The sequence below is a fragment of the Rhipicephalus microplus genome, chromosome X (assembly GCF_043290135.1).
Source record: "Rhipicephalus microplus isolate Deutch F79 chromosome X, USDA_Rmic, whole genome shotgun sequence".
In the NCBI taxonomy this organism is placed as follows: Eukaryota; Metazoa; Arthropoda; class Arachnida; order Ixodida; family Ixodidae; genus Rhipicephalus; species Rhipicephalus microplus.
Window position 1 is genome coordinate 443,301,050 of NC_134710.1, and position 27,558 is coordinate 443,328,607.

A 27,558-nucleotide genomic window follows, 5' to 3' on the forward strand; every position below is an offset into this window, starting at 1 on the left:
CATTTTGCCTTCTTTCTGCCACCCTGCATGTTTATGTAACTAATTGCAACACGCGCCTTTTTCCTTTTTCTTTTACCTTTTTTCTGGTTTTTCGCAATTCTACCTGTCAAAGCGTCCTCCTGGTTGTTTTCCCTGTTACGAGCTACCCCGGACTCCGAAGGGCCCGTGAGCCCCCCAAAAAAGCTATTGCGCGTCCTGCCAGTCGCCAGCCCACCTCGTGTCCAAGCCTCTTATCTAAATGAATCTTGTCTCTTTGGAATCCACCCCACCTGTGCACTTCCCTGTTTAAATCCACTACCTCGAAACCCTTCTCTCGACTAATTCGCCATATCTCTTTGTTTGCGTCGACTACCGCTCTTTGCAGGTTGACGTTGCGTACTGGTACTTCCGGTACTGTGCATACTACAATTTGCACCTGGGGGGACACGGTGCGCATGTCATCCACCCCTTTTGCCAAGGTCGTCGCTAGTCCTGACGATTCTTTTTTCAGGACGTCATTTAACCCTCCCGCAATTACAACGAGGTTACGATTGTTAGCTTTAGCTGCGAGTTGTTCACCCGCTTGACTCATTACTGTCCCCAGCGTTTGTCCTGGGAACGTCCCTATCGCAACTCTCTTGTCGCCTTTCACCCTTTCTTTGATTGCCGCTGCGCATCGGACTAAATTTGAGTCACCGGCGATGATGACCTGTTCCGACATTCCTTCTGAAACCTGCACCTGGCTGCTGACTAGGTGACTAGCGTGAGTCACGGCTGCTGGTTTGCTCCCTCCCTCCCTCAAAACTACTTCCCGGTAGCTGGGCCCTCTGGCCAATGTATCTGCCTTTGTCATGCCTGTTTCCCTCATCTCTCCCGCACGGGGGGTCGTCGCCATAATGCTTCCGCCGTCACCTGCGTCTTCGTTCCCCTCCACGACCTTCGATAGGCCCTTCTCAGCTGCCCGGAGCCTTTCCTCCATGGCTGACGTTTTCTCTCGCTCCTTCGCCAATGCATTCTCCAGCTCTGTGATTTTCTCCATGAGCCCACTCTGGACCGCCATCATATTTTTCATTTTCTCCTCGAACTCACACTGCCTACACTTGGCGTCATCTTCTGCTGTCTCTTCCGCACTAATTTCCACCTTCCACCCTATCCCGCACTCTGAACACTTTACGGTCTTTTTGACCATGGCTAGCTCAGTTTACCGATGCCCACGTGTTAGAAAACTATACTAAAATACACTGGTCTAAGCCAAAAAGAACCACAATAATAAATAAATACGCTACACTTCACAGCACCTGCGCATGCACGTGATCGGTCTACGCGCAGGCCTCAGCCACGTGGTGGCTGGAGAAAAAAAAAGACACAGTACAGAATACTAAAAAAAAAAACGTACACCGTACTAGACCTAATCAAGCTTTACGCTAGCGCCTTACGTTCTCATAACGCTACATACAGAGGCAAGCTGGAAACATGCAAAAACACTTATCTGTAGCTGTCATTCCGGAGCTCTCCAAAAACACGTCCGACCTCGACGAAGGCGCCTCTAGCTCTCTACATACAGGAGACGGTACCGCCATCTAGACGGTACCGCCATCTAGGTAGAGTGGTAGCACCCACAGTGACCCCTGGCGGAAGGCAGGCCTTGGTGGTGGGCGAGAGTTGAGCGAGCCTCTTCGGCGCGTGGCAGTTGCCGCGAACGGTTGTCTCTAGCGTGGTTCCTCCGCGCGTGGCACCGCGGGCCTGCACGCCAGGGGGCCCACGAGGTAAGTCAAGCGTTGGCAACGCCGCCTTGGGTGTGTTTGTCATGTTGTGCGTTTGTCGTGTTATTGTGTAAGGATGTCCTAGCGTGTAATTACAATTGATGTATCGATTGAGCGAACAATATTATCGCTGTAAATTAGTTAAATAAATGTGTGTATGTTGTTTGGTTTGCACCGACCGCGTCTGCTGTGTCTGTTCACTCCAAGGGCCCGGCTCTCGCCAAATCAACATCCTGCAAAGTTAATATACCAAAAGCTCGTGTGACACGCTTGAAGTCAGATAGGTGCAGAGACACGATGCTCTGAATGTATTTGTAAACATTCTCCATCCTGTTTTGTCTACTCTCCAAGACATTAGCGAAAGCTGGAATGATTGGGAATCTTCCTCCAATGTTCAAATCCTTCTGAGCACTTTGCAGAGAAGCGAATTTCTTGTTTCTCTTGTTGTGAAAAAAAAATTTCTCCATGAGCTTGCCATTAAGCAAATACTTGCAAACCGTTAACTGGAATCTTTCCACCGCTCTATGGTTGACTGATGACTTTTTGTTTTCTGCGCGTAACCTTAGATCCTGTACTCAAGAAGTATTTCATGAACTTTTTGAACATGTTATGTCAGTTTGTGAAAAGTTTGGCTTGATTATTGAAATGTCAAGGCTCATTTATCAGCAAAGGATGCGCTCAATTGTGCCTTCATCGACTCCGGACGAGTACTTCCGTCGTTGTGTATTCCTCCCATTTCTCGATGCTTTCACAGAACAAATTGATGAGAGATTTGTGAAGCACAAGAGCATTCTTACTAAATTTGAAATTTTTCTTCCTTTTTTATTATGTCTGTTACCGAGCAAGGACGATGAAAATGGGATGCGCATTCTCTCTGAGAGCTCCAGTTCTGATGTCGGGGACTCAGTTTTGTGTGCTGTGGTAGAGCTATCAATTTGGTACAGTAAACATTAGCAGCTTGAAAAACACCCAATGGATCCTCTGGAAGTCTGGAACCTGTCCAGGCGGTATTTTTTCTGTAAACCAAAAACTACTTCAAATTATCGCTACTCGGGCAGTAACGACTTCCACAAGTGAGAAGTCCTTCTCAACTCTGACACGTCTTAAAACCTGTCTTTGCAGCACGACTGGGGCATAAAAATAAAGGCGTAGCTTTGCTAAATATTCACCGAGAAGTTCTCTTATCACCTGAGGAGATTTCGGACAAATTGACAACGAATTCATTACGGCTGGACTTTAAGCTATAGAGTGTCTCATCTATGAACAACAAGCCACTGTTACAAAGACCTGCTTGAGAATACGAATTGTGGGTGCTGCCTCCTGAATTAATGGTTTTACACCGTTTTCAACTATAGGTGCGCATGCCTCTAGTTTAATATTTTTCTTCGTTTGGTTTAGCCATTTTATCTGTGCTTAAACATACCGATTAAACTTTTCGGGCTAAGTTCACACTTTATTGTCTTGCTCTTCGGTCATTTGACTAGTTGATTTGATTATTAACTTATTCTTAATGTTAGTATAGGACAGTAGGTGAACCTGTCTTGCTTGCGCATTCTCTTGGATCTTCCAGCTGGCATAACTTGCGCAATCCTTGAGTTCTTTCACTACATCAGTCAATAGTACCCTAAAATGCTTACGAAACTCGCTGCTTCCACGGCTGTATAACTAAAAGCTTGAGTGGATGACTCCTCTACAACTTGTCTCTAACGGGACCATCGGTGCCACTATCGTGTTTGTCGGCAGTTCAACTTGCAAGCTTTCCCTGTATATAAATTTTCTCCAGGCTTTGTCCTATAGGCTCCTTTCTACTATCAGAAGCAAGACATTTTACTTGTGCTCTTACTAGTGACTTGCTCGTGAATTATGTATGATTTACTCTTCTCTGAAGTGTCTTCCCCATGTTACCGACCACAACAAGAAGACAACGAGCACCAGTGCACCAAACTAACACGCCTGTAATGACGCAGCTTCTTTGACAGAAACAAATCCTTCTGTCGAAATGTGGGACAGGACGACTTAGGTTCTTACTTGATTCGACTTTAATTTTGCTAATAATGCCATGATGGTACGCGTGAATGGCCAACTAATAATCCTAGCTTAAGAGAACGAATTCCTGAAGTATTTTTGCTGACATCAGGTGAACTTTCAGATTTTAACCATACGAGTCCTTGCGAGAATGAATATTCTTGGAAACATTCGGGATATATATTTCGTGTCCGTCCTTCAATAAACTGAGTTGGGAGTTAGCACCTGTTTGTCTTTTCGCCTTTCGTTGTTTCGTCTATTGTGTGCGCGCTAAAATGTTTCCAAGAATGTACTCAGACCAAATCGCCCAACTTTCCATACGATTACAGAATGAATATTATATACCTCTTATAGACCTGAACGAAGAACTTCTCAATGTGCTTGAATTTATGTGGCTTCATTTCTCTACTTTTTAAACCCGACAAACACAGTTTTTATGCAACGAGTATATTCCTTTGATTTTATATCAGTTTGTATGAACTGGTGTGGTAAAAACAGTGAGCTTATTCAGAATACATGGTTAATACAAATTCAGCTAGTTAAAGCCGACATTTCGCTTTTAGTACACTTTCACAAGACTCAAAAGAAACAGATATCATGTTCCTTTCTCATAATTTAAAACATCCTGACCTGCAGAGTTTTAACATCGCGCGACTGCCAACAGGCTGGCATATCCTCGACGCCCTTATCTCAGTATGGAAGCGGCAAAAATAAGCATGTGCCGACAATATTACATCAAATTTTAGATAAGTCTTTACATGCTGACTGCATATATTTAGATTTTTCAAAGGCATTCGATCAGGTTTTACACAGGCTACTATTTCACAAACTAAATCAATTAAACATTGACAAAAGTTTGTTGACTTTTTGTTGAATATTTTTTGACTGACCGTTCGCAGTTTGTTGTCGCTAATTAATCTTGCTCTCCATTTAGCCCTGTTTATTCAGGTGTGCCCCAGGGATCCGTCCTTGGGCCCCTCTTGTTTCTTATTTATATTAATGACTTGCCTTCTTTGTTGAAATTTAATGTCCTTTTGTTTGCTGATGACTGTGTGATTTTCCGTGAAATAACCTCTGATAACGACGCTATCATTTTGCGGTCTGATTTGAACTCTGTCGATAATTGGTCGAAAACTTGGCTAATGGAACTCAACACTAACAATTGCAAGACAATGCGTGTTTCTCGTACTAAAACCAACCAACCTATATATTCTCTTAACAATATCCAATTAGAATCAATTGCTTCCTACGAATACCCTGGCATTCACATTACCACAAACTTAACTTGGAATTTTCATATTGAGCATATTGTTAACCAAGCTAACCGCATGTTGGGTGACTTCAATTTTTTTACTGCTCCCTCATCACACATATTAATGCTCTACAAAACATTAGTTTGCTCCAAACTGGAAAATGCAAGCTCAGTATAGGACCCATGTCACGGAAAACTTATAACTGCAGTAGAACTTGTTCAAAATAATTCTGTTAGATTTGTGCTAGGCAATTACCATAGAACCGCGAGCATTACTAGATTGAAATCTGATTTAGCCCTCCCATCTCTCTCCATAAGGCATCAAATTTCGTGACTAACTATTTTTCATAAGCTGTATCACCACCCCGTGCTGCGTGGCGAGCTTATACCTAGGCCACACTATCAATCAAGTCATGTTGACCACGTGTGCAAAGTTGGAATTGATATGTGCAAAACAATGCATTGCTTTCATTCCTTCTTGCCCCGGGTAAGTCGTGACTGGAATGGTTTTCCTTTTGACACTGCATTCATTAATGACGTCCAACACTTTTGAAATGTTCTAGCTAACATTGTATAATCAGGAATGGAATGAAAAACCTTTATTTTATATAATCAGCAGTTCTTTTTTTTTAATTACATTGTGCTAATGATGTTATTGTATGTTGTATCTTAACGTCTTTGTGCTTATTTTGTTGTTCCTTGCTCTCACACCACTCCCTTCTGTAATGCTTTTGGCCCTGAGGGTATCATAAATAAAAAAAATAATAAATATATTGTGGGGAACTGTGTTATGCCTTGGTTTAATAATCTGTGGTTTATTTTTCATGCTTTAATGAATTGATTGATGCACCAGTCAAGCTTTTTCAAGGTGTCTATGAAAAACACTGAAGTAATCGTCATCATAATCATGATTGACTTTATTTGGCATTTTATTTGCTCTAAGATTTTTTCAGGTGAAATCGGGAACGTCATATTGCACAATGTGCCCCCCCCCCCTTTTCCAACTATGCAATCTCATGACCTTTGTCAAAATTTCAACCCCCCAGACAGAAAACCTGAGTGTGCTACTGCTTTGCACTGTACATAATCATTAAAAGAAATAAATGTGTTACTTAAGTAAAATTCAAGCAGGGACAAGAAATTGTCAATTTATAAACCGCAAGCGTTCATAAAGTCATACTACCTTGACATAAATACATTCTCTAACGTAGGGAAGAAGTGAGGCACAGAATAAAATAAATCCTCACAACGATACTAATGGCGCACCCAAAGCCACTTCTAATACTCCAAAAATCAGTGGCTGTGGCCGAATGTTTGTGGCAGACATGTGGTCAAGGCAAAGTTTATTTAGGTGCTTAAACAATAAGCAACCAACCTGAAGTTGCCAAGTGCCCCTTTCAGTGATATTATACCTGAACGGCTTTTCAGGTTTGTGTGCTTTAACTGAAAAAAAAAGACCTCAATGGAAACCTTTGCGCTCGCCAATAGATTTTGCTAGCTGGCCCAAATTTAGTTGCTTGCACAAAGCTAGAGCATGGTTTTTTTTACCTTGGCAGGTTTTTTTGATTAACGGACAAAGTTTTTTTTTCCAATAACGCAGGAAGCCTTCTCCTGGTAGAGGTCCTTAGGTGAAATGACAAAGCCTCCTTCCTTGTCCAACTGAAGAAGGAATAGTTAGTTTTCTTTGAAGATGGACACAATGTTCTCTGCAGAAAACCTCTGTGTCTGCTCTCTCGAGGAGGCAACGATCACGGTCCTGTTCTTTAGTTCTGAAGAAGACGTGCCAGTTCAGAGCCAAAAGTTGATGTGCAGGGACCTCATAGTGAAGGCAAAACTCCAGCTCTTTTTTAAAACAAAGCCAACTTCATCAGAAATGGAAACGTTCCGAGAATTTGCACATCATAAAACGTTGAAGGTGGCTTACTTGAGCACTTGGGAAGCCATATCAGGATGCACCACTACCAGTACTCCGTCATGTCAGCTGCCAAGGATTGAAAACCCTGTAACTACGAAACGGTCATTTTTCACAGAAAGTGCGAGTAGCAGACTGCCTGCAAAAATCCTGGTACAAATGTGCTTGTCTCCACAGTGCAGACTTCATGATCTTGCAGATACATTTCACATAACCGAACGAGAGCTGTACATGTTTAAGGAAGAATAAAACTTCTTGGGGTATGAGGCCTTTGTTCAAGCAAAATCCGATGTACTTTGCACGGCTTACCGAAGAAGTGATGAGGTGAACATGGGATGGTGTTTGGTTGAAGGATAGGCGAAGTAGGAAAGGGCCCACTGTACAAGAAATATGCTTGTATACGCATGTATATTTGAGTGATGTGAGAAAAATAAACGAGTTGAAAATCTGGTGCTTTATCTTGTTTCCTCCTTTTTTTTTTGCTTGTATCAGTTGGGCCGTGAATGTTTTAATAAGCTATGCACCAACTTGCGCAACGCCACACTTTGCTAGAGAAACTAAAATTCTGAAAGCAAATAAAAAGAAAAAACGGAGATTTCGAAAAAAAACATGTATTTTTTATTTGCATCTCGCCTTAAAGGGACACTAAAGGCAACTATTAAGTCAACGTTCATTGCTGAAATAGCGGCCCAGAAACCTCGTACTGTTACTGTTGTTCGAAAAAAGCGCCTATTCAGAAATAAAATATTTTAGTGGTCTGCGTTGGGTTAGCGCACTTCAAATTACCCGCCTTAAGAAGCGGACCGACTCGCGTCATTGTTGCCGTGCACAACATTGCCCGGCTTTACTGGGCTAGTAGCAGCAGATCGAAAACAGAGGGAGCCACAGCAGCAACAACCATTGATCGATTTCCCGCCATTGGCTTCGAGATTGTCGACGTTTTTTTTTTGTATCAAATGTGCCCGGCTAGATGGCACCACCCGTCGTATAACCATGCGAAAATTCAATTTTCGAGCCGCTTGCGCCATTCCACATAGTAACGTCCGGCTGTTCTTTTTTTCTGTGAATCAAACAGAAACGTACAAGGAGCATTTTATTGCATCTCTTGATGTACAGAAGGTTTTTTATTTAGTGCAGTTAGATCGACTACTAGTGATTGATTGTAGGTGGTTCGTCCGATGTCATCGGGATCATTTTGAAAATCTTCTACTGTGGCGCTTGCAATCTTGTGCATTTACCTTAATTTCTCGGGGTGTAGGGCACTGTTGTTAATAATATTGTCGTCTTAGATGTTGTCATACATTGAGCTTTCACTCTGATGTGAATTCTTATTTGACTTTAGTGTCGCTTCAAGTCACAGAACTGTTGTCAAGAGAAGAGGAATGTCATTGACTGAAGGAATATCTCAGCCATAGATGTAGATTGGCCTCTGCAGACTAATCATAAGGTATTGAACACGAAAGGCTAGCACAAATGTACATTATTTCGTGTATATAGATAACATAGCATGGAAGTGAAGTTGTGAGTCATGTTTTCTTTTACAAATTGCAGTTACATCAGCAGCACATGTGGAGAGCATAAGAAAAGAAACAAGTTGCAACCAGGCTGGAAGTCTGACCTTCAAGTTCGAGAATGCGATGAAACATGGCACAGGCAGTGCAGTGGGATGTCAGCAGCTGTTTCAGTGCTATCGCTGCCAGTACTCCACTTCTAAGCTTCATAGGTTGACATATTATCTTCAATCACACGGCGCAGAGAGACCTTTCTAATGCGAGGTCTGTCCAGCGGCATTTAAGCGCCTGCACTCCTATTAAGCCCACATGTGCATACAGACGAGAGAAGCGCTGTACCAGTGCCATCTTTGCCCATATACGACTTCCTACAACACACTCCTGTTGAATCACAAAAGCACTCACTTGGACACCGTGTCTTTTGCCTGCAACATGAGCACATATACAACTAAGAAAAAGGCAAACTTGCATGTGCACGAGCTCAACCACATGGGCGATATGCCTTTTAAGTGCAAAGTCTGCTCTTTTGGTTACAATAAGAAGCGGTATTTAAAAAGTCACATGCGGCAACACTTGGAATCGTAGCTATGCCGGTGATTGTAGTCATTCATGGAAGCAGCATCCACCATTTTGCCTGTTTTTGTACATCTGAATCTCTGCATTCATTGTGTTCATTATGCATTATAATGGGATGAACGTTTCAGACTCTGTGACCTTAACAGGACATCTAATCAACAAGGCAGTCGTCTGCATCACTTCATGGAACATCCATATACCAAACGCTGTGTTTATCCATATATTCTTCAGTCATGCAAACGATGTTGGACATTTCCCTAATCATTTTCATTCACATATATCTTGCCAGCATGTTCATCAAGATGCTATCACAAGCAATACTGGAAGTTGCACCAGTCATGTCACATCTGATGACTGATGGTATGAAAAAACAAGCAGCTAAAGCATGTCAAGTCTTGCCATATTGTCATAGGTGTTAGCAGTTTTGGCTATCCATGCAAGCAGTGAATGGGACTTTGTATGGTGGCATTTCTAATGCAAGAACACTTGTGTGGAAGACGAGTGGTAGAAAAGTTTTTTTTGCGCATAACTTGAAAAATGCGCTGATACTGTGATAAGTGTTCTGTTCTTTAAAGTTCTATTTCAGTGTTATCAATAGGAAATAATATATTCCCAAAACAAAACCCTTATGGTATCGAGGTGGGCCAGGCTCGTGCTTGTTTATTTTTTTATTAGTATGTCAAGTCTAGTGGACTTAAGGTCCTTGAGCATTGGTCGCAAGCAGCAGGCCCAGACCTGTCCTTAAAATATGGCCTGTGCAATACCTAACATACCTGACCATAGTAGGTACCATCTGGGCCACGGTTGTGTGGCCTCTTGGTTGTATGCTGTATAGAATTTCAAAAATCACAAAATTAAGCATGAAGGTTGTCCCCGCATTCAGTATGCAGCAGAAGATATCCTGTAACGCAGTTCATTGGGATTAAAATATGCGGCAGTCTAAATTGAGAGTTGGGCACCAAGAGTGATTTTATTGATAAAATATTTCCTCAGTGTTCCCCTCTAAAACTCTTTCGAAGGATAACACCTCGAGTTTGATTCTAATACAGCACAGGATTGGGTATGAAGGCTTGGTGGCACAGCTTAAATGTCTGAAAAGCCAGTGTGCTCCTGTTCCATTCCATCCATCCAGCAAATAGATTCTTGTAAGGGTTTGCTATAGAGTGCATTGCAGGGAACAAAGATGAAAATATGTCAGAAGTACGCTACCAATTTCAATGGCTGAAAGCGTTCATGAACCACTTTTGCAAGTACTAAAAAATTCAGTATGGTTGTCGCCTCACAAATCAATTGCTGCAAAACATTTTTGAATCTGCCAAGAACGGGCAGAGTTATTCTGCTTTTTCATGTGTGACCGGTTTCTCTTTTCTCTGTGCACGACGATGCGCACACAAGTGTCGCCTAATAAGTTTATTGAGGTTTGTGGGATTGTTGAATAGAAACTGAAGAAGAGCGTGCCAGTAGTATCTAAAGATAGCTGCAGGGTCGGACATGTAACTCTTTTTGTACAGAGTGGGAAAGGGTATCGTGGGTTTCTTGCCATTTTCCAGTGATTGTGTATACATAGGCCAAACAAATGGATGCATTAACACTAGGTTGTTGTACCAGAAGCAATGTTTATTAGGGAACGTACACTCGCATGTCTCCCAATGTGTTGGGCAGTGCCATTGCACACGTACCTTTCATGAAGCTAAACTTCTATTGACACACAGAGATCGAACCACACGAGAAATTATTGAAGCATATAATACCAAAAAAAAGGAGTGAACAATGCATTAGCGTGCCTTCAATAGCCCTACATGACAGTAGGCTTAGGCTCTTTGATAGAACAATATCCTAATTTTCATGCCTTTGGAAAGTACATGGATGGAGGGGGCAGGTATCAGTGTGTTTTCATTGTTCAAAATGTCACCAGATCGGCTGTTTTCTTGCTTTAATGTTTTCCTTGCCCTAATGTGAAGATTGAAGTGTTCCTTTTTTTCATTCATGTTTTCCTATAAAAACAGTTGCGAGTGAGCGCTGCAGTTTGTCCCTTCTTTTTGTGTCCATGTGGTCATGCGCTGCATTAAAATATGTTAAAGCACTGTCAATGTCCAGACCAGTTTTCAGTCCTCCTCCATCAGGTACGAATTATGATGAACTGTTTGTAAATGTTTAAAATTTGCACAACATTCTAAGATGCTTGATATTACATTCCACAAAAGAAAATGAAAAAATAGGTTGTTTTTGGTGAGCTTTGGCAATTATTCTTCATTGGCATATATTTAAATATTTAAATATAAATTTGCAGTCAGACATGTTTGATTTTTACACATAAAAGTAAAAATCTTGGGACGAAAATGCACCCACAGTTACTTTGTAGCTGTGTTCATTTTGAGCAAAGAAAAATAATACATGTAATGTTGGTCCTGGAAGCGGCACGTCGAGTGACCCTCCGAGCATTGCAGTGCTTTCGCTAAAATAGTCTGCTTCAAATTTACGCAGCACAATTGGGATAAATCAAGAGACGTTATCTATGTAGAAGGTTCAACTGATCTTATGCACAATGTGTGTTGCCCTTTCTTTCACACTGGTCTGAAAAAGTGGCAAAAGCAAGCCGCGTCCACATACGTAGATGCTGTGTCTGAAGGCGTTACACAAGGGATGGCATGGAGGAAAGAAGTTGCAGGAACGTGCGCTAGAAAACGCGATTGGTCTCCTGTAGTGGCGAGTGTGGCTCACTATTTAATGTTAGCAGGCTATGGAGTGCAGTGCCCGCACCGCGTGGCAAGGAGCATATCTGATCCAACGAACACTCATGATTTATGCCAGCTATTGGCATGCTACTCGCTTTTTAATGTAAAACACTGGTTGCTGGCCACTTTCAAACGAGCGAAGATACGGATCTGTGTATGAAAAAAGGGCAGTTGAGCAAATAGATGCTCTTCACTCTGCTTGTAAGCTCTCTTTGCTGTGCCTGGCTGCAAGGCTTGCCTCACTTGTGCATGGTGTTATGTGGAAGATTGGTTTCCTCACCAAGACTGAGCGGTGTTTTATGACCCCTTCAAACTGTTTGGCATTAGTGGAATGCGAAGCAATCAAAACAGTCCTCTTATGCAGCTTCAAGGTTTTATAGTGCTGACATGACCCATTTTTAAAGCGATAGCGTCGAAGAGCTCGTTTTGCTGAAATTCTGGCATCGGCGTCAGTTGTGAGCGAAAGATCATGGTCCTGTGCGTGAGCGTAAGATGCGCGAATCGAAATAAAAAAGTTTGGGTCTACGTGGGGATTGAACCCGGGTCGTTTGCAGTGCAAGTGGGCATTCTACCACACAGCCACGCGTCTCCTTGTGAATAGAGTGAAAATAGCTTCCTCTGGGAGAAACTTTCCAGAGAAGGAAAGCGGGTTAGGGGGAGACAGAAGGTTAGGTGGGCAGATGAGATTACGAAGTTTGCGGGTATAAATTGGCAGCAGCAAGCACAAGACCAGGTTAACTGGCGGAACATGGGAGAGGCCTTTGTCCTGCAGTGGACGTAGTCAGGCTGATGATGATGATGATGAACTTCCTCTGCTTTTGAATGCAGTGGAAGTTATGACATACACACTCGTCCTGTATACATGCTTCACAATTCAACTTGAAATATTGCAGTAATGATGCGTAATACAAGAGTACATTGTCATTGGCTGCAAAATGTGCGATTATCATAATGACTGCATAGCTTAAACCCAGTCACCCACTACAAAAGGCACACGCGTTACTTCGTTTATTTCCTTGTGGGAACAGAGTAAGCCCTATACCCACTGTGTATTTTAGGCCAAGTTTATGTACCTTTTTCTCCATAACTATAATAGCTACAGTAATCATTTTACTATCACTGTGATTACGAACAATCCTATTCGTAATGAAGCAGATTTCGCACTGAAGACTGTAATGCTCATTTGTTAAACCTTTGTCAATACTCAGAATGCTGTCTAACTGTGAAATGCCTCCCCCCCCCCCTCACTTCTGAGTAGCTGTGCAGCACCCACTTTGTCAAATTCATGCAAATCTGCCCTTCAGGGTGGTAGAGTGTTCGTAAAAGTTTGAAGCAAACAAGATGATGCAGGAGCGTAGGCACAAGCTTTTTTCAGAGGGGGTACACCTAAAAACGGTTATTTTTCATGCAGTATGCCAAGGTGAAAACAATTCAGGGGGGGGGGGCCCACCCCCTGGCTGTGCCACTGCAACGACGTCATGCAAATACACAAGGCACGTCTGTTACTTCTAGCCTGGCTTGAAAATGTGGATACAGTGTTGGCCGACACAATATCTTTTCTGTTGTGTCTTGACGGCCCCAACACTGACGAAGAGAAGAAGAACCGTAGAACCAAAGCCCGCCAACGGTGCCGGCGGGCACGCCAGAAGGCCAACACACAACGGGGTGCAGAGTGCCGAAGCGACGTTTGCCTCTTCTGAGCGCTCGTCACCAACTCCTTATTCACACATAAATACACATCGCTGCAACGCGAGGCGGCACATGACAATCAAAACCGGAACTAATAGAACACCACAGTATCAATAACACTTTGGAAATAAGCAGGAGCTGAGCAACAAGGGGCATGACCTTGAACTCACACAGGCCGTTTAGTGTTATAAAGGCAGTCTTTTCTCAGTCACTTCTGTTGGCTTCAGTTTGCCAGTAGCCGGTCTTGAGGCCCGTAAATGAAGAGTACTTCGTGTTGTGGAGTCAATCGGGGGCGTCGTCTGCCCACGAACTCTTAAATGGCTGAATGATGTCACGTAGCATTTCGTCGACTTGCTTCTTCACGACCTCGCCGTCGCACATTGAAACTCGGTACGGGCTCTGACAGATTGGGTAGATATTTCTGTTGTGATGCGATGTTTCGCCAGCGGGGTCTGTCGAACCTTTTACGATGACGAGAAGCAATCATGGAATCGCAAGAGCAGGTCTTTGAGCTGGTCATGCTTGCACTTAGGAAAGCTTGGCTTGACGTCGAAATCGTTAGTTCTTTAGGCTGCCGGGACACGACTGATGTTGGCGGCGGCGCAGGGGTCATCACTGTGCCTGCAGTTGAGCTAACTGTTAATAAGATCGATCGTGATAAGGTTCCCAGCGATGAATTGTTCATCGCCACCGGCCAAGTCGCCATCGCACTTTTCCGATGCTTATCCCCTGAGGTACTGCCGCAACCGCGCAGAAGTCGTTATCACAAATCTACCACTCTCTGCCATTACCGAAAGATGAAAAAAACCTTTTCCGGCACATTGTGATGTCAGAGAGTTGAGCGTCTCAATGACCTTATATGCGACAAAACTTACTGCTTCTCACATTTATGGCTTCTTGCGTTCGAAAGCATTGTTGATTAATCGTCGCCGGTCGTAGATGCCGAGAGCGGTGTCAGAATATTTTGCCGTGTGAAAGCTGATTGCAAGTCTTTGTGCTGTTATTTATTTTTTTTCGTGTTCTTTTCTCTCACTTCCGTTTTGCCGGTGAACAAACGTCTGGAAAATGAGCGACCTCGCTCACCATGCCTGAAATCTATGTGCGGTGTACACATGAGCGGGGCACACATGAGCGTGCACCTATATGCTTTAGAGTGCCTTTCTTAACATTTTTTTCTCGCTTTGTATGTCCCATATTTTTACCGCGACCGTGTCAGCAGTGTTCATTGTTATGTTCGCTATATGTGGACTCAGTTTCGAAGGGTAGCATAGGGAAATCGTTAGTGCACCGAAACAGGGTCGTTTTAATCGATAAAATGTCATTCTGGGATCATTATGACAGGGTTGGACTTAAGTATCAAGTGCTGCATCTGTATTGGCGAGACGGGAAATTTTCAACAGCAGATAAAACAGTGTGTCAGGCATGGGCATATCCAGAATGGGGGTTAGAGAGTGCTTAGGTGGGAGGGGCGGGCTCAAAGCCCTTCGGAAATTTTCTATTTTGCTTGCGTATACAGTCGAGCCCACATATAACGGCCTCAGTTAAAATGAACTTTCGCTTAAAACGAACAATATCCGCGTGACCGTGAAAATGTACATTGGTTCGATGGCACAAAATCGCACTTACAACGAACGTCTTAGAGCGCTACTGATCGGTTACAGCGAACGGAGTCAGCGGTCTGCCGACTTTCCGGCAATTCACTTTTGACCACCGATCAGGCATCTGCCAGGTGCCCTTACATTCTTATTGTTAAACGCCGACCCTGCCTCCGTGACCCTCTAGTTGCCGCTCTCCCCGACCCATGGAGGAAGGAAAGCTGTCCTCCATGATGATGAGGATGATGATGTTAATAAGGCCATTCCCTTTGTAACGGGCGGGCACACTTTGGCACCCTAGCCGATAGTAAAAAATACAAAGAAAATAAGAAAAAAATAGAGACGGGGCGGGATGCCGAGATAAGAACCCTCCCGAAATCCCCGGAGAGTTAGTTTCCTCCATTTTTTAGGCGAGTCTTGCTGCGCCTCATTGCGGCGTAGTCCACCACATCACCTGTGTCCACAAAACCCAGTGCGGCAGCGAGATCTGTGTTCGAACTGGATGGGTTCAGTTGCGGGGCACTCAGTCACGATGTGTGCGATGGTCTCGTCAGCCCCGCCACACGCGCGACACACCACACTCACGAGTTCACCATCGTAGGCTTGCCTACGGACGAGAGTACGCAGGGCCCCTGCTCTCGCCTCAAACAACAGCACACTTCCAAGGCCATTGTCGTACAGTGGGACTGGAGCAATGGTGTCCTTGTGCTGGCGGTAGAGGAGGAGACTTGACTTATTTACTTGTGCCTGCCTCCACTTCTCCTCCTCGGCCTCCTTAATACGTTGGCAAATTCCCTTAGTGTGCCCCCGTTGGTTTTCGGCCGCCAGTGGTGCCTGGAAAACCCAAACTTTTTCTCAAGTTGGTACACTCGTCGTACCCACTTGGTGCGCATACATGTCGCCTTGAGGTAGTCAAAAACTCGTCGAGACCACCTCTCGCGGGCCATGTACATCAGGCGGCAGTGGAACGTCAGTTTGCTGGCCGCCTCACGCGCTTCGAAGCTCGACCAGCCGATGTCCCCCTGGACCGCCTCGTTCGCCACCATGCCATGACAGCCCAGAGCGATGCGTCCTACTTCCCGCTGTCGCCGCTCCAACCATTCCCAGGTGGCCGCTGACATAATCACGACTGCGTTCGCAAATGTCAGCCCAGGCACGCGGACGAGCTTCTAAAGATCACGTACCATTAAATACCGGTTGCAGCCCCACAAACAGCGGCCTCATGTAGTCTGTACACGTGTGTTGATGCTGACAATTTTACACCCAGGTACCTGTATTCGGTGCTGCTGCTCACTTCGGCATCTCCCAGGGTCACAACACTCTCCTTGGTGCACTCCCCCACAAGTCTGAGAAGGGCTGTCTTCTTAACGTTGAAGCAGAGCCCAAGGAGGGTGATTTCATCCTGGCAGATGTCCAGCAGTGCCTGCATTTTCTCGGTGCTTTCTGCCATGAGCACGATGTCGTCTGCGAACGTTAAGCCCGGTAGACGACGCCTCTCGTCGATACCGCCGGTCGTGTGGTGGAGCCGAAAACCAAGGCTGGAGCTAAGAAGCTTCCTCTCGAGGCTTGAGACGTAAAGAATATACAGTAATGGTGAAAGTGGGCAACCCTGACGCAGGCCTTTCACTACTACAACGGGGTCTGACTGAACATCCCCGAAGTGTAACACTACAGTGTTACCTCTGTACGTACGTCTCACAGTCGAGATGAGGATCTCTGGAAGGCCCAAGTGGTTCATGCAATCAAACAATGCTGCCTGCAGGACACTATCGTATGCTTTCTGTACATCCAGAAAACAGGATAGCAGAGATCACCCTTCAAGCTTCGCTATTTCGGCACACTGGGTCAGAGTGAAAATATTATCCTCCAATCTACGACCCGAACGAAACCCATTTTGTAGTTCCGTCAGCAAGTTCTTCGTCTCAGCCCTGCCACTTAGTCATTCCCTTAGGATACCGGCAAGCATTCGGTACATCACGCTAGTGACCGTGATAGGGCGATAGCTCTGCAGCAGGTCCGCCTCGCCGCCTTGCTTTAGGATCAATGTTATCCGACCCTGACGCCAGTCCTTCGGGATTTCAGCGCCATAAGGATGCTCGACAGCTGGTCTGCAAGCTTCTCCCTAGCCTGTGGGCGGAGGCACTTCAGCAGGCGCGCTGGCACCTCGTCGGGCCCCATCGCAGTTCGAGTGCTCATTCGCGCTAAGGCACGGATGACTGTCACACTGCTCACCGCCCAGCGCGGTTCCGCTTCCTCTTGCCTTTTGCCGAGGGCAGGGTGCAGTGTCGCGGCCGCGGAAGCATCCCTGTCGCCGTCATTTCCCGTCGAGCCAGTGCCTTCTCTATAACTTTCAGTGCCTGCCGGAAGGGGAGGAGAACAATAGGCGGCGGCCGTCAAAGCGAGTGCAGCTGCTCACCACCAGGCGCCGCCACGTAAACATGGGTCTCTCGTGTTGTCGGTCGCAGCTCGCGCGCTCGCGCATCACCTGCGCAGATGCGGTTGCTAGTCTCGTTTCTCGGATTCTGGTTGCCTGGGTGCTCATAATGACCGGTAAAGCCACAAAAAGGCCTCCTCGACTTGTAAGCTCTCGAACCCGCTTGCGACAGCGTCTCAATCAACAAGACAAGGACAAGACTTGGCAAAACCAGGGGTTGCTATAGCGTCCCACAACGAAACAAGTTTATTCCAAATATCTCGTGAAATCGCAGTGAACCAAAAAAGAAGTGCGTTTTTCGGCCTGGGGGGCACCCTACAGTTCCCCAGTAGTAATCGGACCACAAGAAAAAAAATAACGGTAACCTACTTTACAGCCTCACATATGTTGGCCTACAAATCGAACGTTTGGTGACAAAAGAACAGAGTATAAACTAGAGAAGAAACAGTATTTGTCACAATCCTACGCAAACTGGCTTAAGGCTAAAAGATTTGGTCACAAATAATTGAAATTGCACAAGAAAACAATATTTGCCCAGTCTTACTTACTGGCCTACGACAACAACAAAAAGTACACTTGGCGACGTGAGATCATAAAATGCCAAGGGAAGATTTTTTCGGTGTTATATAAGGTGGCCTAACACCAAAACATTAGGTTTTATTGTTAAGCCAGTTTGACATACTAGCCTACAAAAAAAATAAGAACAAAAAAACTTCATGACAAAAGATCACGAAATGCACAAGGTAACACTATTTTTTTCATAGTGTTGGAAGACTGAAGCATTTGGTGAAAAAAAATCTAACTGCACAAGAAAGCCAGTTTGACACACTGACCTATAAAAAAAGAACTTGGTGACAAAAGATTATAGATTGCACAAGGAAACGCCATTTTTCTTCTTACGTAAGTTGGTCTCACATTAAAGCATTTGGTGGCAAAAAATCAAATTGTACAAGGAAGCCAGTCTTACATAATGGCCTAAAAAGAAAAAACAACTTGGTGACAAGAGATCATAAATTGCACACGGAAACAATGTTCTCCCAGTCTTGCATACTGGCCTATGAAAAAAAAACTTGGTGATACAAGATCATAAATTGCGTTGGGAAAGCAAATTTTTTTTTTCACAGTGTTATATAAGTTCGTCGAACATTAAAACATTTGGCGACAAAAATAAAACCTTAAGGGAAACACACTGCCCAGTCATGGATACACTGGCTTGGAATTCAAATATTTGCTGACAAAAGAAAATTATATATTGCTTGAGCAAACAACCTATCTCAAAGCCTTGCATACTTCCTCGAAAGTGGCTTCTTTGCAAAATATTTACAGGCATCTTGCTTGTCAGTCACACTCAATGCATAGTTTAAAATAAGTGGCCTGAGGTAGTGCACTGATATAAGGTTCATGAGTCGTGCCGTGTGGTCACAGCTTCCGTCACTCTGGCATTTGAGGAACCTCGATGCACATAGGGCTGGCACGGTACACTTTGTCAAGCTACTGAGTGGCTTTTGCAAAGTAGGATTGTCTCTAAGCGCACTGTCTGCAAATGCTCGCAAAGTGTCCAAAATAAAAAGAAGCTGGTCTGATGGATACAGCAAACCACCCCGGTCCTGGTTGCGTGTCAGCTGTAGGAGTGGCTGGTTGGTTACTGGCTTCGTACACAGAGAGACACAGTTTTCGCAGTTCATTTTTTCGCTGACTACACGGGCAATGTATCCCCCTACATACACAGTGGCCGATATTTGAAGACATGGGAGGTACTGAGGCAACACCGAGGTGGTTAGCCTTTGCAGCACCACAACTGCCTTCTTCAGTGAAGGCGGTGTCTGGACGTCTGTGTTCGCAGATGAGTTCTATGTTCGTCGGTGTTCACTGGCTGTTGTTCTACGGCTTTTTCTTTGATATAGGAGATATCTGCTACCATGGAATCTTGCTGTAGTTTCTCAAGCTCCAATTTGTACTTGTCAACTGTCCTTTGCAGTCTTGACACTTGGTTCCTGAGGTTCCTTTCTTTTCTTTTCCATTTGGCTTTCTCCGTGGCCAGCAAGCTCGCCACCGCTTGTCTACTGTCCAGCTGAACACCTTGGTCACATGCTGGAGGAGTCTCGGGCGGAAAGTTACTGCATTGGTTGGTATCGCTGAAAGCATCGGTGATATCTATGGGCTCTGGTTCCTCAAGTTCGTGGTTTTGTGGTGTCGGTACTGCAGGTGGCAACACCACAGATGCAGCGGCACTCGTCGCATGATCACTTTTCTGTTTCAAAGGAACACAAGCTCGCTTTACGATGCTTGCTCTGCTTCGCTCGGCGCTTGATTTTGGTTGCAAGTGCGCAGGGTAATCTTCAAAAACTGAAGGAACAACACCTTTTTTCAAAAACCGTCGTCGTTTTCCTTCCACAAAGTCCTCGGCGCGAAAATGACGGCTGCATACCTTCGTGTAGCAGGATGTTGAATTGGGCGACCAGTTGTCACATTGAATAACGGCCAGCCACTTTTCTCGTACGTTCGCGGCAGAAGGAATCTCGTGAAAAGACAGTCCCGGCGTTTTCTTTTCCTCGTCAGACTTACACAGCGGTACGCAGCAGTACGACATCTTAAGTCGCGCTACACGCGCGGCCGAAGCACAGGATTAAAAAAAAGAAAGAAACGTGAATCAATATACGACAGCATGCAACTTGAAGAACGCAACACCACGTGCAGTACAGCGAAGGGAGTACTGCCCACGACCTCCTCGGTGCCACCAAACCAGCGAGGCATGGATGGATGGATGGATGGATATGGCTGTACCCTTTAGATCGGGCGGTGGCTAGCGCCACCAAGCCGTAATACCTAATGAACTAAAATCTATATATTTTTTTTCTTAAAAAGTGAGTTTGAGGATTCGTACTTTGCAGTGAAGAGTTTAATTTTCACTCGTGCCTTGACTTTAGCCACCAATCAGATAACCTCCTTCTAGTTAAGTCTACCCGCTTAAAGTTTATTTTGCCCTCCCGGTCCCTAAACCCCAGTGCTTTGAAAAACTCTGCGCCATCATCCTGAACTATAGGGTGAAGCCCTTTACAGAACATTATCAAGTGTTCGGCAGTTTCTTCTTCCTCTCCACACGCACTGCATACTGTGTCTACCCCTTTGTATTTGGCCCGATATGTCTTGGTTCGCAGTACTCCCGTCCTGGCCTCAACCAGTAAAGAACTACCCCGAGTATTATCATAGATCCTTTCCTTGGCAATTTCCTGCTTAAAAGTTCGATATATCTCTAGTGCCGTCTTCTTAATCATGCCCATTCTCCACATGTCAGTCTCCGTTTCCTTCACTTTCTTCTTAACCGATAGTTCTTTTTGGTTTGGCCACCTGCTGTTTTCTAAGTATTTACCAGTCAACTTCCTCGTTCGCTTCCTCCAATTTGTATCGACATTCTTCATGTACAAGTAGCTGAAAACCTTCCTAGGCCAACGCTCTTCCCCTATTTCTCTCAATCGCTTCTCAAACTTTATCTTGCTGCTAGCTTCCCTGCCCTCAAATGATGTCCATCCCATATCACCTTGTACTCCCTGATTTGGTGTATTCCCGTGAGCTCCTAAAGCAAGCCTACCTATTCCACGTTGCTTAATTTCTAATCTTGCTTGAACTTCTGATCTCATGCACAAGACCGCATTGCCGAACGTCAGCCCAGGAACCATGACCCCTTTCCATATTCCCCTCACAACATCATACCTATTGTAATTCCACAGTGCCCTATTTTTCATGACTGCTGCATTCTTGTTACCTTTAGTCGTCACGTAAATTTCGTGTTCCCTCAGATACTCGGTCCCATTGCTTATCCATACGCCCAGATATTTGTATTTATCTGTAATCTCTAGCGTGACCTTCTGTATTCTAAGCTCACTACCTTCATTGTCATTAAAAATCATGACTGCTGATTTTTTCTTACTGAATCTGAAATCTAACCTATCTCCCTCATTACCGCAGATGGTCATCAATCTCTGCGAATCTTCCTTGTTGTTGGCCATTAGCACTATATCATCTGCGTACATTAATGCTGGTAGTGCCTGATCAATAAGTTTTCCTTGTTTGACTAAAGAGAGGTTGAAGCCCAGTCCACTTCCCTCTAATTTTGCCTCTAATCCTTGTAGGTACATCATGAATAATAAGGGTGACAGGGGGCACCCCTGCCTAAGCCCCCGTTTTACCTCTGCAGGCTTGGATACCTGTTTTTTCCACTTTATAACTACCTTGTTACCTTTATAGATACCCTTTAAAAGATTAGTGACTACATGTTCCACGCCTAGTGTGTCCAGTATTCCCCACAATTCCTCTTGAACCACGCTATCGTACGCTCCCTTGATATCCAAAAATGCTAGCCACAGGGGCCTGTGTTCCTTTTCTGCTATTTCGATGCACTGCGTCAGTGGGAACAGATTGTCTTCCAACCTCCTGTGTTTCCGAAACCCATTCTGCAGTTCCCCCAGCACCCCCTCATCCTCTATCCACGCCTGCAGTCTTTCCTTTATAATCTGCATCGCCAGCCTGTAGACCACTGATGTCACTGTTATAGGACGGTAGTTGTTTATGTCAGCTTTGTCCCCCTTTCTTTTATAGATCATGCTCATCCTGCTAAGTTTCCATCCATCGGGAACTTCACCATCGATTATTATTGTGCTCACTGCCTCTCTCAAAGCCTGCTTCGACTTCAGACCTAATGTCTTTATCAGCCTAATTGGAATGCCATCTGGGCCTGTTGATGTACTACTAGGAACCCTTTTCTCAGTCCTTTCCCACTCTTGTTGTGAAAATGGAGCCATTGCACCACTTGATTCGTCCTTGTCTATTGTGGTGCATAAAGTACTTCTTTGTTGAAATTTTTCTGTCACCCTTGTTTTTATATATTCAATAGCTTCGTCCCCTTCTAGCCTAGCACCTTGGGCTGTAGTTATAAAACTCTGATCTAGGATCGTCTCATTTGTTAGGGAGTTTAGATGGTTCCAAAATTTCGCAGCTCCTTTTCTATCTTTTTTATGTACTTCTGCCAGCCACTGAGCTCCCTTCCTTCTAATCTTTTCATTGATCAGAAGGGATGCATCCCTTCTACAGCTTAGAAAGGTTGCCCATTTTCTTTCAACATCATCTGTCGGTTCACCCCGCTGTTTAGCATGTCTGTGTTCCCTAGAGGCTTCCTGACGTTTCCCTGCCCTAGAGGCTTCCTGACGTTGAGGCAATCATGTTTACACAGCGCCACTACCCAATAGTGGCGAGCGGGGGAAACACTAGCGCCGACGGCCGTGAGAGGGTCTTCTTTCAGGCACTGAAAGTAATAGAGAAGGCATTGGTCGAGCCAAACAGTCCACTGATGTATCGTGTCAGGTGCTGCCGCACATGTGCCACTGGCTGGTTGGTGTCAGCATCCCTTAACTGGGGCGAATTCTGTTGTCGCCTGTCCAGTGTTTGCACATATTGCCAGAACTTCTGGACTGCGTTCTTGCCCTCTTCGCGCAGAGATTGAAATAGCTTCTTGTTGTACTCGGCAATTTTCGCCTGCGCCAATGCCTGTACCTCGTGCTTCAGTTCAAGATATCTCTGCCAGGTGGCTGCGCATTCCTCTGTGTCCGACGACCGCACCATCCTTTGATGCTCCTGTTTGCCTCTCGACGCCTTTTCTAGGCTCCCTCAACATCGCTATCCCACCACGGACTCTTTAACGCTCGTGTCGACCGTCTGTCTGGGACCATATGTCGTTCCACCACCCGTCGCAGGGCCACCATGTACTCGTCATAAGTGGTAGCCTCGTGCATTTCGCACAAGCCTCGAAGTCCTCAACGACAGCCTCGATGGAATGGTGTGGTAGGTACCGCTTGATCTTCTTTTGTCTGGAAATTATTTTTCCTTTATGACAGGAGTGTCCGAAGTCGAGCCTGAGGCAGTTATGGTCGCTGCCGGGACTGTACTTTCCCTCTTTGTCTACACCGCACCTCTGTAGCATTGCATGCAAACGCAGAAAGACCAGGGGATAATCAATATTGGTGGCGCTGCCGCGAGCACACCATGTGAACTGTCCCTCCCACTGTGGCTCGAGGTTCATGATGACGAGGTCTAAGTCTTCAGCCAACTGCACGAGGAGCTTCCCGTTGGCATCCAGGTGCCCGTTGAAGTCGCCAATAACGATGAGCTTGTTGTCTGTCTGCTGTCGTCATGCGTCCTTGCATAAACATCCAATACGCCTTACATTTCCTTCGTGTAGGCCTTGCACAGACAATTATGCAACACACACCGCAGTGTTCACACCAAGCACATTTCCTGTTACCCACATGTGGTCTCTGCATTTCCCATCCAAACATTGCCAATGGAGGTCGTGGCGCCATAAAACACCGACCCCTCCCCCTTTGCGACTCTGGCCAGATCTGTTCTGACCCTTCCAGTGTCAGTCTGGCTGAATTGGTGGCTCTTCCAGATCTCGCAAGTGGGTCTCTGCCACTGCATATAACGAGAACTCTTCGTCTCTCAGGGCATTATACAGCTCTCCCCACTTTTGTTCCCGGTGGGCACAGTGTATGTTAAGAAAACCCAATCGGAAGCATTGCCACTTCGCCCGGCGCCTATGGCACTTTGATCGACATGTCCGAATGTCCTCGGGACCACAGTGTCTCCCACACTCCCCACTGCGAAAGCTCTCCTGCTCATGTCCTGCTCGGCACGGAGGGCATGCCATTGGGGATGTTGTTGCCTCATGTAGTGCTGGACCATGTCGGCTATCATGCGAGCAAGGTCTAGTCCAATAGGTAGTGCGCCCATCAGTTGGGTTAGGTATGGAGGCCGTATGTTGCCCTGCCAGGGCGGGGACTGCTGGGGCTGGACAGCTTGTGGTATCACGTCGTTTGATCGCGTCTCCGGGAATAGTAGCCCCACAGGGGACACTTTGGCCCAGTGCTCTGTTTTCTGGGGGTCCGTCGGCTCCTGTGGGTGTTTGGTGGTGCCGGGTTGTGGATGCCGGAGAAGCACGGGGTGCTGCATCTGGGGCCGAGCTGGATTACCTTCGCTCCCCTGTCCGCAAACGTCTAAGGCAGTAGGTGTCAACCCGCCCGTACTCCCGTGGCCAGTGGTACCGGTGTCGTTTTCCTCTTTTCTCTTCGGGCCCCTTTTGTCGCGTCTCCGAGGACCTTCTCGATTCCCTAAAACATTGTTTGCAATCGTTGCCAATCGGGTCGCCACTTGGGAGGCTGTGTCTGCGACATAGAGAGCGCTGTCCCGGGCCAGCCATCCTTCTTCCAACTGCTTGCTGTTGTCCAAGAACGTTGCTCTCAGTATGGAACACATCTTTCTTAGCTGGACATTCAATGTAATAGCTCGAGCCAGTGTAACCTTCCCTCGGGTAGTCACCTCTGGAACAGAGCAAATCACCAGCCTCTCCGCGTACAGGGCCACGCTGTCACGTATCACTTGGACGACGTCTTCCGGGTGGGTCCCCCGAATTGCGTCTGTTGCTCCCACCAGCAGCACCACCAGCTGGCGACAACGGCCAGCTTCCCCTTGGGGTTCTCCTATGTACTGGTGTAGCAACTTCTGTGCACGTTTCACAGTCGCATGTTGCGTCCAGCATGTCTGCAGATTCTGTATAGGGCCAAGATGTCGTTGGAGTGCTCTTGCAACGCGTGGCACGTTCCCATCTCCCACCAGCAAAATCTGCGAGTGGGTATTGCGGAAAGCCTGAGCTGACTTCGCATACCCTTTGGAGTGTCGACGCTCCTGCTTCATCGCATCGTCGTTCGGCCTCGGGGGCGCCTCTGAGCCCGTTGCAGATATATCCATTGTGTTGTCTGGGCCTGGGAGGTTGTCTTCTTGCCCCGACTGCTTTTTGTTACGCACCCCTTCGTCCTTTGTCCCCCCGCTACTCTCAGCACCCCGCATCGCCAGACGAGGCCCATGTTTTCACACTGCCGCCAATCTTTCGAAGACCAGTCGGCCATCTTACCCTGTTTTTTGATCGCTGGTACTGTCGTTGGCGCCGCCGGCCTGGAGTGACCGCATCGTCGGCCACCGACTGTATCCGATAGTCTGCGTCTAGTGCACGCGCGAATGCTACCCCACTGACTTTGATAATTCGCGATTCGTTTCGTGTTAGGACTTGTTCTCGCTCACTTCACACTCGGCTCAGCAGCCTTCCGCGCGAGTGCGGAAGCGCAAAAACAGCTTTTAATTTGCGTGGAACGAATCGCGAAATATCGATGTTTGTGAAGCCACGCAAACCCACCGGTGCAACAAAACGATTTTTTGACCACGGCCACCGATTCTTCGAACACCGCCGCGCGTAGGCACACTTTCCAAGTTTTTTTACGGGTGAGTTTCGCGGACCTTTCAAGCAAGCTACCCAACCTGCCTCCTTCCCGCGTGTTTTGGTTTTCAAGGTCGCCATATCGTCGCATCCTCCCATCTCTTTATTGCAACTAATTGCCGTTCTCTCGCAAGTCTGCTCTCCTCTCTTGATCGCAACCCCTTCGCCCGTCTCCACAACTCCGCGACGCCCGCAATGTTGGCTCAAATTAGTTTCGTTTTCTGACTGGAAACGAGCCCAGAGCTCTTCCACGCGTTCTGACATGTGTGTCGCGTGTAAGCGTCTTGCTTGCTCTTGGTGTGCGTCTGTGGTCATGATGGCCGACGGGAGGAGGCTAGCACGCTTTTTCCTGCCGCTCACCAAAACGTCGGAAGTGTGACCGCTTGGCTTGAGCATAATCAGTGCGTTAGGTGCCGCGTTGCGGAGCGCTTGCTCATAGCTGTTGACCACCTGGCAGCCAACTTGCCGCTTCAGGCGTCCCGGTATTCAGCTGGGGAGAGGGTGAATCCTATATGCGTGCGAAACTGTTTTCGCGAGTTTGACTTCGTCGACGTCGGGCCCGATGCCGAGCCTGAAGCTTCCGAACAGGACTACTGCGGCGGCGATTCGTGGCAGCGCGTCATAAGACTCCGACCTGGGAGAGCGGGTGGGACATCTGTTGCGATGGTTTAATTGCGGCTGATGATGATGCCGACACTGCGGAACGGTCCACGGATTGGGACATTGTGAATGAATTACGTGGCGAGAGCGATTTGAAGGAATGGTATTGCAAGAACAACGAAACTTCGGAGCCAGTGCCTCATGGAGCTTATGCCACGGGCCTCAGCGAACGAGCACTCTGCCGTTTTAAATAAACTCGAGACCGCCTTTATCACTTCTGCTCTGCGAAACACGTGCATCACGGACTTTTTGGGGGAAAAAGTTTGTGTTTTCACTCGCAACTTTCTTAAAAGCTGTGTTTCATTTACTACGAACTTCAGGATACAGCGAACGGAAGCCGCGTCACGCTCAAGTTCGTTATAAGCGGGCTTGTCTGTATATACCAGCACACACACAAACACATGTACGAACATATATAAAGTATGGTCAAACCCCATTTCGAAAAAAAAGGACTTCTGGCTACTCTCCCGATGCCAATGACGGTAAGACAAGAATGTCTTTAAATGGCTCGGCAAAGAATGCAGAAAGCTTGATGAAATTGTGTCACGTATTTCCGCAATTTAAGAAAGAAAAGATCTGTCTTCAATAGATCCCTTGGAATCCATTTCGATATAAACGGACGATGGTACACTGTACCTTTTCTCTTATCTACACCCGCTGCTTGCGTCACACATTGAAGTCTGCGTAAACACTGTATCACATGTCCTCGTTTTGATTGCAAACAAGGCTCCCATTAGAAGAGGTTAGCCACCTTTTTTCGTGCTGTAGAAAATGCAGGATGTCTAAGGTAGTTACAATGTGAATATTCAGATTAATTTCAAGGATACTATAGGTATCTTTCAGAATTACAGTCACAGCATTTTAGGATTTGTTTCCTGTGGTATCAAGATTTGACAGCATTATGTTGAATTATGACTGGTGCACTACAGGAAGTGTTAGCCTGTCAGTCTGGCTCGGCAGTTGCATTGCATGTGCATCTCGTCACTGTTTGATAATTTGCAACTACATGTGAACTGATTCAGTGTCACAAAGACTGATTAGACCTCTTTATGCACAAGTCGTGGCCTTTCATTTCCCACAGTTCCCCTTTCCAGATAATTTGCGACA

The 27,558-nt window shown here is 46.0% G+C and overlaps 1 protein-coding gene across 1 annotated transcript in view; it reads left to right on the forward strand.

Annotated features, from left to right (window-relative positions):
* LOC119159829 (putative nuclease HARBI1) overlaps nucleotides 1–7,382 on the forward strand; it is a 33,174-nt gene extending 25,792 nt beyond the window's left edge. The window contains exon 5 of the mRNA XM_075880567.1: nucleotides 6,620–7,382. The gene's annotated coding sequence lies outside the window, so the exon portion shown is untranslated. The remainder of the gene's footprint in view (nucleotides 1–6,619) is intronic.
* The last annotated feature ends 20,176 nt before the right edge of the window (nucleotides 7,383–27,558 follow it).